Source organism: Nannospalax galili, unplaced genomic scaffold (genome assembly GCF_000622305.1).
Source record: "Nannospalax galili isolate Female #2095 unplaced genomic scaffold, S.galili_v1.0 scaffold382, whole genome shotgun sequence".
NCBI lineage: Eukaryota > Metazoa > Chordata > Mammalia > Rodentia > Spalacidae > Nannospalax > Nannospalax galili.
In genome coordinates, this window is record NW_008348685.1 from 2,226,658 (window position 1) to 2,236,527 (window position 9,870).

The 9,870-nt window shown below is 44.1% G+C and overlaps 2 non-coding genes across 2 annotated transcripts; one reads left to right on the forward strand and one right to left on the reverse strand.

The window, feature by feature from the left end:
* The first annotated feature begins 3,141 nt into the window (after window positions 1-3,141).
* Trnav-aac lies at window positions 3,142-3,214 on the forward strand. The gene has a single exon. It is a non-coding gene; the product is annotated as a tRNA-Val (tRNA).
* Window positions 3,215-9,388: 6,174 nt separating this feature from the next.
* Window positions 9,389-9,461, reverse strand: Trnak-cuu. The gene has a single exon. It is a non-coding gene; the product is annotated as a tRNA-Lys (tRNA).
* Window positions 9,462-9,870: the final 409 nt, after the last annotated feature.

Consider the following 9,870-nt stretch of genomic DNA (forward strand, 5'->3'; position numbering starts at 1 on the left):
AATAAATAATAAATAAATAATAAATAAGAGAGCTGGGAATGTATCTAGTGGTTGTGTGCTTGACTCTGATATATGAGGCCTCAGGTTCAGCCTCTAATACTACAAAACGATAGAGATAGGTGATAGATAGATGGTAGATTGATGATAGATGAGAGATAGATGATAGATGAGATGATGATAGATGATAGATAGATTGATGGATGCATGATTCAAGAGCCATTGCCCTCTTGAATGCTCAGACTTGTGAGACTGAACTCTCACGAGTCTGATTTCATTAACAGTCCCATCATTGAGGGAGAGCTATGAGGCCCACCCCTCCCTCTTGTTGAGAGAGGGGCTCAAAAAACCCGATCTGAGGATATATTGGTGGTTAATTGTTGCTAGGTGAGAGCCTTAGGAGACCCTGCCCCTCCCTGAGGATTAATGGTTGCAGGAAGAAGCATTTTCTTCAGCGATATAGCCACTGGTAAGCTGTCCATGAGCCCATAAATAACTCACTCTTGTTCTCTAAGTGTCCCTAATTAAACCAACTGGCTCACCAAGCTAGACGTGGGTGGAGTCATTTCTTTGGTGTGTCACGGGTGCTTTATCTGGGATGAACAGATGTCTGTTCCTCCCCCCAGGAAAAGTTGACACAATATTCATTTTCTAAAATTACTCAGCCTTTTTGAGACAGGGTCTCCCTGTAGCCCCAGCTGGCCCAGAACTCAGCTCGCTATGTAGACCAAGCTGGCCTTGATCTCACAGAGATCTACTTGCCTCTGCCTCCCCAGCGCTGGGATTAAAGGTGTACACATCCAGCAAGTAGGTGCATTTTAAATTATTTGTATTTGGTTTTACTTCCCCCAGCTACTTGGTTGGTATTATTTGGGGCAAGTTCTAAAGGACAGTATATTACAGAAAAATATATATTAACCCTTCAAATTATTCCATGCCCATCCACCCTACATGAGTCAACAATCTCACTTGTTCCTGATATATTCTTCTGACATTGCTTTTGAAGAAATGATGGATAAAATGTGTATTTTTTTTCACCACAACCCTATTTTATAGGAAGTTTAGCATGCTGTAGATTCCTCTTCATATTTCTTTGTTCAGGATTATACAAAGGCCATATTTTGTTCTGTGTTTTGAGACAATCTTAGGTATAGCCCAGGATGCCCTCAACCTTGTTATATGGCTGAAGATGACCTTGAATTCCTGATCCTCCTACCTCTACGAAGTGCTGGGATTCCAGGGGTGCATCACCACACCCAGCTACAAATGCCTTTTTATTCAAAAACACAAACTAAATTATCTTCAGGTACAGACAAAGAACTAAACCATTGTATATTGGCCACTAAAACTAATAGCTGATAGTTATTGTGACTTTTTTAAAACCTCAACCAGCCATTCAATAGTGTTCAAATGACTTCTCTAGAGTTATTGGTAGAGCACATGGTTTTGACCTTCCCAACCAGTTCATTAGCAATGGTAAAACACTAATCTAAGAGCCAGAGCAAGGTTACCTTATGGAATTTGAACTTTGTGCACAAATGCTTGCAGGTTCTTTTGTAGATTCTAATTTTGTAGGGTCTTTTTTTTTTTTAAACCATCATTACTGGCACTGGGGTCGGGGGGGGGGGCTTTCCTAAAGACTCATGCCTTTTCCATTCAGGAGAAGGAGAAGTGGGTACATTTATCTCCCCAGCCTTCCAGGGACTCAGGATGTGGGGACAGAAACAGGGTAGTAAAGCAACAAGTTCATTCTTGAACAGGTTGGGTTTGAGGTGCTATGAAACTTCTAAAAGGACTTGTCCAAAACATGTGGATCCGAGTCTTGGGAGATGGGTTGTTGCTGGGGCCATAGATGCAGAGTGAGGGTGTGGGTCATGTTGTGAGTCCAGCTATGACTGTCCAGGGACAAGGTCATCAGGTAAAGGAAGTTGAGTTGCGCAGGAAGAAAGGAGCAAAGCTTCCACTGGATCCAGAGGCAGGGAGAGATCAGGAGAGTTAAATTCTTCGTATTCTAGTAAGGCCACCTGGAGGCCACTGCTGACCTCAGTCAGAGAACTAGATTCAAACCAGTCTAGCCTCTGTATGCCCTGGTAGGGGATTCTGGGTCACAGACACATCAAGAATCCCTGGGTTCCAAACCCTCTCTCTCCAGGTACAAAGGAATCAGTGTTGCTGATGGGAAATCATTCTGAAACATTAAGCAATATACAGTGCTCTCAGATTTGCACATACAGATCTACCTTTAACATATGCTAAACCTCATCTCAACTCTGTATTGACTGCTAGGTTTGATGGCTTTCATTTTTATAAAAAAAAAAAATCTTTGAATTTTCAAATTTAAAAACTTCTCAACTTTGTATAACATTGACTTAAAATTTGATGCTCACTAATTTCAATTTTGCCCCTTATTTTAATATTTTTTTTATATTTAAAGGAAACATACACTTATTTCTGAAAGCACATATAAAAATAATTACTGGTTGTGGGTGTTGTACGCCTTTAATCCCAGCAATCTGGAGACAGAAGCACACAGATCTCTTATCAGTTCAAGGCTAGCCTGGTCTACATAGTGAGTTCCAGGCCAACTGGAGCTACAGGGAGACCCTGTCTCAAAAAGACCAAAAAAATAAATAAATAAATAAAATTTCCATTTTGACTTCATGGTCCTTGGCCGCCGCTCCCCCCCCCCCCCCCTTGGTCTTGCTTAGCCCTGGCTAGCCTGGAACTCAAGGCAGTCCTCTTGACTCAGGCTCCTAAGCACTGGGGCTACAGGCATGCGCCCTGCCTGGATGTTTTTTGATCTTATATTTAATTCACATTTTTATGATATTTCAAAATATTGTATACTTTGAATGCATGTTTGTATATTAAAAGAAATTATGTGGCTTGTTAATTGTCAATAGAGCACAAATTACTAGACTATTTAAATCCTCTGGCTCTCTTCCTTGGAACGAAAAGAACAAATTTCAAATTTCATTTCTTTCTTTTTTTTTTTTTTTTTTTTTTTTTTATTACTCTCTCTTTTCTGGGACCGCGGGACTGTTATTTCGTATCTCCATACTATTTCATTGTTTCATCTGAAAATGGCCTGGAATTAGAGTGGTAATTCTTCTTAGAAATAAACAGAAGCACTAACAGTCATCAGTTTCCGTAGTGTAGTGGTTATCACGTTCGCCTAACACGCGAAAGGTCCCCGGTTCGAAACCGGGCGGAAACATGGTGTGGATAATTTTCTTTCTTTGCTTCTTCCACTCAAAGTTTCTGCTAATGGATAAGATCTTTACCTTTATTTATTTATTTGCTGTAGGAGCCTCTGTCTGTCTGTCTGTCTGTCTCTGCGTGTCCATGTCTTCTGTCGTCCTACCCCTGTCCTTTCCAGTCCACCATTGCCATCGGTGCCACATGCTAGTTTGGATCAAGACGCAGCTTGTGCGCACAGAACGCCGAGCCCCAGCGGATCCGGAGCAGCGGGGGCAGGAATTCCACCCAGCCAGGAAGAAATCGGACCGCAAGAAGCAGGGTTCGAGAAGCAGGGCTCGGAAGTGCACTTGGCTGTCGGCCGGAGCCCGCCGGGAAGCGCGTCTATACCGGAGGAGCCGAGCGGAGCAGCCAGAGGAAGAAGAGACCCGGGAAGGGACGGGGTGCCGCCGGGGGTAGGCGGGGGAAGAGCCCGCTGGGCCAGATCGGTGGCGAGCGGTGCAGGTGAAGGTGGCGACCCTACCCCACCCGCTGGCCAGAGCTCCACTCTCGGCCTCACTTCCCAGGCCGCACCCCCCACCTGTGCCCACTGGGGCGGCCCCCGGCCACACCCTAAGCTCTTTGTGTCCCCGAAGCGGACCCACCGCCTCCTCCGCCACCTGTTTCCGAGATGTCCCAGACGCCCGCCTCGCTCTTCGCCCATCCTTACCTGCAGTAGGTCTGGACAGGTGCGTTGAGCAGCCGGCTGCAGAGGAGACCTCTGCAACAGCCACTTAGAAAAGCAAGGACAGCTTCAGGGATGCAGCCCGGGTTCCCGCAGGACCCCCAGACAGAGCTCCGGCCAGGGGAGAGAGTCAGGTGGCCAGTAGATCCCACAGCGCAGCATGCTGTCACACCTGGAAGAGGGGATCCCGGCAGGACAGGCTTACACCCATGCCAGGCAACTTCCTTCCCAGCAGTGCTGTCAGATTTGAAAGTCAAAACACCAAAGTAGTCAATGAAGATACAGATATGGAAATACACACACACACACACACACACACACACACACACACACGATGTACAGGCAAAGGATGCTCAAAAACAACCCAGTGGTAGCAAAACTGGTTAGGCCGCCCGGTTGGTTCACCTCTGGAAACAGCAACAATGTGCTGGATGCTAAACTATTGCTCTTAGGCATTCACTGTCCCAGAATCTACAGATTGATAAGTCCAGGAGCCACTAAGAAACTTAAAAACCCAGAGAGGCTAACAGTGCAGAGAATTTGGAGAGTTGTCTCAAAGTTCATGGGCTTACACTATTTCTTCCTTTGTATTTTTTCATATATTAGACTTATTTGAAGTGAATCCATCCATGCCCCTACCTGGGGCTCTGAACAGCCAGGGTATTTTCAGCTCTATTTGATCTCCTTGGCCAATCCTGGAACCAGGCGATCCTAAGACCCATCACTCAGCCATTTATCAACTATCTAGTGACACCTCAGCTGACAAAAGGCAGTTCTAACTGGTTTTCCTTGTAGAGACAGTAAATAAATTCATAGCTACAGTTAACCCCAATCAATCAGAGGGAATGCCCAAAAACATGCACAGGGAGGTGTCTGTTTGTGCCATTTTTCTTTTGGATGACACAACGTGAACTTGTTGTTAGGGCATTACAACTTTTTAGACTTTTATTTTAAGCAGAGCAAACAGATTTATTAAGGAAAAGTGAGAAAGAACTCCCAAGACAGGCAGTGGCTCCAGGGGAGGAAGGCACTCATCTGCTTTAATTAACTAATTGCTCAGCTAACTCTTTTTAGCTGGGTGTGGTGGAGTTTGCCTGTGATCCCAGCAGGAGGAAGGCAGAAGTGGGAGGGTCACTGCAAATTCAAGTCAATCTAAGTAACCACATTGTTCTAAACCAAACAAAAATCTCTCCTTGGTGCTTAAATTGCAGGGGCTTGTCAGCAGGACCTCGCACACTGGCCCCTTTGACTTTTCAGCCTTCTCTGTCACTTGCAGGAGAATGTTTAAGAGGTTGAACTTATTTTTCATCAAAGGGTAACAGGATCAAATCAGAGCAGCCAGTGGAGTTGAGGCTTGATCTCTGCTTCTCCACTTGGAATTACCCTTGAGAAGCAGTTTAAAGGACCTGAATTCACATGGAAATTTCTATTTAATTACAACTCCAGGAGCTGATGACATAATGGTAGACTAGTGCTGATTTAGCATGTGTGAGTCCCTGAGTTTGACCTTCAGAACTGCAAAATATCAACAAAACCCTGTTACGCATTTGCAGGTTCAGTTGTACATCTATCTGTCTGTCTATCTATCATCTATCTATCTATCATCTATCTATCTATCTATCTACCTATAATCTATCTATCTAATCTATCATCTATCAAGTTTAACATTGGGTTTTACTATGTTGTGCAGGCTGGTCTTGAACTCAAAGGCTCATGTGCTCTTGTTTATCATTATAGTTTTTTTTTTCAAATAAACCTCAATAATATTTGTATACAAAATTGTCTACTTAGATTTTTAAGCTCTCACTCAAAAGCATTCATTTTCTCTTTTGCTTTATTATTAAAACTTTTTATTAGAAAATTTAAAGTGGGGGCTGGAGAGATGGTTTAGCAGTTGGAAGCACTGGTTGCTCTTGAAGAGGACCAGGTTCAGTTCCTAGTACCTACATGGGAGCTAATGACTGTCCATAACTCCAGTTCCAGGGGATCCGAAGCCCTCTTCTGACCTCCGTGGGCCTTGCACACATAGGTGCACTTACACATTTGTAGGCAATACACTCACACACATAAAATAACAGATGGCGGTGAAATATTAAACAACAACAAAAACTTAAAGTGGAGAAAAACCCAGAGGATGCATCACTCAGCTTCAACCATTTTCAATCATCCACTCTTCCTTTCATCTCTCCTTCCCTCCCCTTCCACCTCACTGTCTGCAGCCCTCGCTGATCTAATGGGCCATCTCCCTTTCACTGGTTGATCTGTTATTCTGTAGCCTTTTGAAATTAGAGAATAATATTAATAGCTACAAATCCCAGAGATTGAGCCCTTACTGTGGATGTAGCACCATTCTGGGTGTTAGGCAAATATCCATCCATCACATTCTTTTCAGGAACCTGTTTGATGCCACTATTAAAAGAAGTGTCATCTGATCCTTCCCTTTTATTGCAGTGAATGGAAGGCAGGTCCTTCTCTGAAATTCACCCTTTGATAGGCCATTTGCAAACAAACAAGTAAACTGGTATAGAGATCATGTCAGAGAGAGAGAGAGAGAGAGAGAGAGAGAGAGAGAGATAAGGCCAATAAGAAAGTTTACAGGGGTGATTTGATCAAGTGGCAAGTAACCAGAGGATAGTGTCAGAGGGAGGGGCCAAGAAAGGCAAGATCAGAAGACCTGATGATGAGCCCAGGAAAACAAGGAGGCTGCCACCATCCTAAGATCTGGTTGGAAGCCTCTGAAAAAGCAGCTGGATGGTTTCAAAGCCACAGAGAAGACTGGGGGTGCCCGTAGTGGGGTGGGTTAGGGGAGCTGGGAAAGCAAAAGCCATAGCTGTACTTCTTTGAATGTGAATTCTGATCACTTTGTCTAAACCGGTTGTTTGTGCTCTGTGCCTAGCTAGGAAAACAATGGAAGACATGAGATCTTCAGTATTATGGACCTCCCAGAGTACTGAGTACACAGCCTCAGCACAGAGTTTGTAGAGACACCTAAATGTGTAAAGAGCTTCAGCCGGAGCATTACAAATAAACAATATAAACAATACACCCAGGATTTCTGATCCTTATTTCTTTTTTTACAATTGCATTTTACTTATCTGGTCCAGGGTGGCACAGCACATGTGGAGGTCCAAAGAGAAACTGCAGGAGTCAGCCCTCTTCCTCCACCATGGGAGTGGGATTGAATTTAGAGCAGTAGACTTGGCGGCAGGTACCTTCACCCTTCACACGCTGAGACATCTTCTTGGCCTCTGGCCATTATTTCTCTCTCTCTCTCTCTCTCTCTCTCTCTCTCTCTCTCTCTCTCTCTCTCTCTCTCTTTCTGGTCTTTTTGAGACATGGTCTCCCTGTAGTGGGGCTGGCCTGGAACTCACTATGTATATCAGGCTGGCCTTGAACTCACAAAGATCCACCTGCCTCTGCCTCCCAAGTGTTGGAATTGAAGGTGTGTGCTATCTTTGTAATTTGATATGTCTAAGGGAGCATCACCAGTGTCTTAGGTGTTCAAGATAACTCCATTTGATAGGTCCAGTTTATGAAAGGAAAGTGCCAGTGAAAGGGATTGTTCCCATTTCAAAATTGCTACAATAGCTTTAGAGAAAAGCAATGCTAAATTGTAAGTAAAACTTCAGTCTCTTGAAAAACTGGGCTTTAATGGTTACAACCATAAGAAATTTAATATCATACATTTCACAAAGAAAGTAGGTATTGTTTCCCATATTTACAACCTCCATTCCTTGGATACTGTCTCAAATAACAGTGATAAGCTAGGATGGTTTCCAAAAATATCCAATGATTTCAATCCAGCTGGTCCTGCATGGCACTGAATGGAGGAGCAGGTTATCCCGGGTCATCTTTCTGGCCATACTTCCTGATGTAGGATTAGATTGCTCTAGTTGACATATTGGTTTCTTCCTTGCCCAAAATTCATATTTCTTATGAAACAACAGCTTGTGATTGACACCAGCCTTGTATCTAGGAGACTTAAATGGATGTGACAGGACATCCATCTCCCTGTAGCCCCCAGCTGGCCTGGAGCTTGATATGTAGACCAGATTGGTCTCAAACTCACAGAGATCTGCCTGCCTCTGCCTCCTATGTGCTGGGATTTCTCAGAAAAGGTGGCACTGGGGAGATGAGTGAAATGGGATTCAGAGTATGAGGCAAAATGGGGCTGTGGAAAGTCTGGACAAAACACAGGGCCAAATTCTGCAAGGTGTAAGTTTTCTGGTTTGGTTTGTTTTTTTCTGAGGCAGAGTCTCGTGTAGTCTAGGTTAGCCTTGAATTTGCTGTGCAGTCAAGGATGGCCTTGAATCCTTATTCCTCCTGCTTCCATATCTCAAATGCCAGAATTACAGGTTTGCCTCTAAGACCAGCTTTTTGTTTAGACCCAGTCTCCAGATGGCTGGGATTACAGGTGTGTACCACCACACCTAGTTCTCACTGAATATTTTTATAGTATATTTTCTAGGCCAAAGGTATGTAGAAAAACTCATTTTGTGATGCAGTACCTGTGGAAAAGTGATTTGTCAAAAATTTAGCAAAGAAATACCATGTGATAGAACAATTCCACTTGTAAATCCAAGAGGAATGAGAGAAAGAATTCAAAGTGTATCCCATGTTCAAAGCAGCATTCAGGAAGGACAGAAGGTGAACTCAAGTACCCATAAGCAGATGTATGAACCGAGAAACTTTGGTATATACACACATGTAATGGAATGTTATTTGGCCTTTAATGGAAGGAAATTTTAATGCTTCTACAACATGGGTGAATCTGGAAAGTGTTCTGTTCAGTGACATAAAACAGTTAAAAAGAATAAATGAGTCTGGCAGGGTGGCTACTGCCTGTAATCCCAGCAGTAGGGAGGTGGAGGTAGGAGAATCTGAAGTTCAATTCAAAAGTTCAAGTTCACCCTTGACTACATAATGACTTCTAGGCCAACCTGAGCTACACAAAACTGCCTCAAAAAGTACCCCCCCTCCCCCCCACTATACATATTGTCTCTGTGAATTTGATTGCGATAGGAAGAGTATCAAATTCACAGGGACAATTGTTGGTTGCAGGGGCTGGGCAAAGAGTTCGCCTTTGATAAGCACTGTTTCTGAGGGAAGATACGATAAAGATCTACAGGTCTGAGATGGACGACAGTGATGGGGCTCAGCAATGTGAATGTATTTAATGCCACAAAATTGAACACTTAATATGGTTTAAATAAGGACTGGAGAGTGTAATTAGGCGGTAGAGCTCTTGCAAGGCATTCTCAAGACCCTGGGTTTGATTTTAAAAAAGAAAAAGGGGCTACAAGGACCTCGTAACGAGTTAACGGATTGACCAATAGATGCAGACAAGAAGATTGAAAAGCGGCCCTATTTAAGTTACCAGAATTTTTACGCAGAGAGCTTCAGGAAAGGACAATCACATCTTCGGTTAAAACCACTGGTCGTCATATGAAATCAAAAGTCTTCCACCTGCGCCCAACGTGGGGCTCGAACCCACGACCCTGAGATTAAGAGTCTCATGCTCTACCGACTGAGCTAGCCGGGCACTACGACACAAGAAGCGCTTTCTTCAGAGTTACGTGTGACCTATGCAGTCCTTGATTAGAAGTTACAATCGCTTAGAATTTGATAGAATTACCAAAGCTCAAAGAACTTGAACTCTGCCGCCGGTGCCCCACCACCCCTCGCGCTTCTTCCATTTCCTACTTTACTAAAGACCTAGGGGGTTTTATTGTTTGTTTTCCCTCCATTTGCGGCGAAGTTAACGGTGCTGAGAAGGAAAAAGTCACGTACACATCTCAATGGGACGTTTTCCCTGGAATTTTAATCCGGGGAGTCCAGCGTGCGGCTTGGAAGAGCGCAGTCCCTCTCCTCCCCCGTCCCCTTCCTCTCCCCCTCTCCCTCTTCTTCTCCTCCCTTTCCTCCCCCTTCCCCTCCCTCTTCACTTCCCCCCT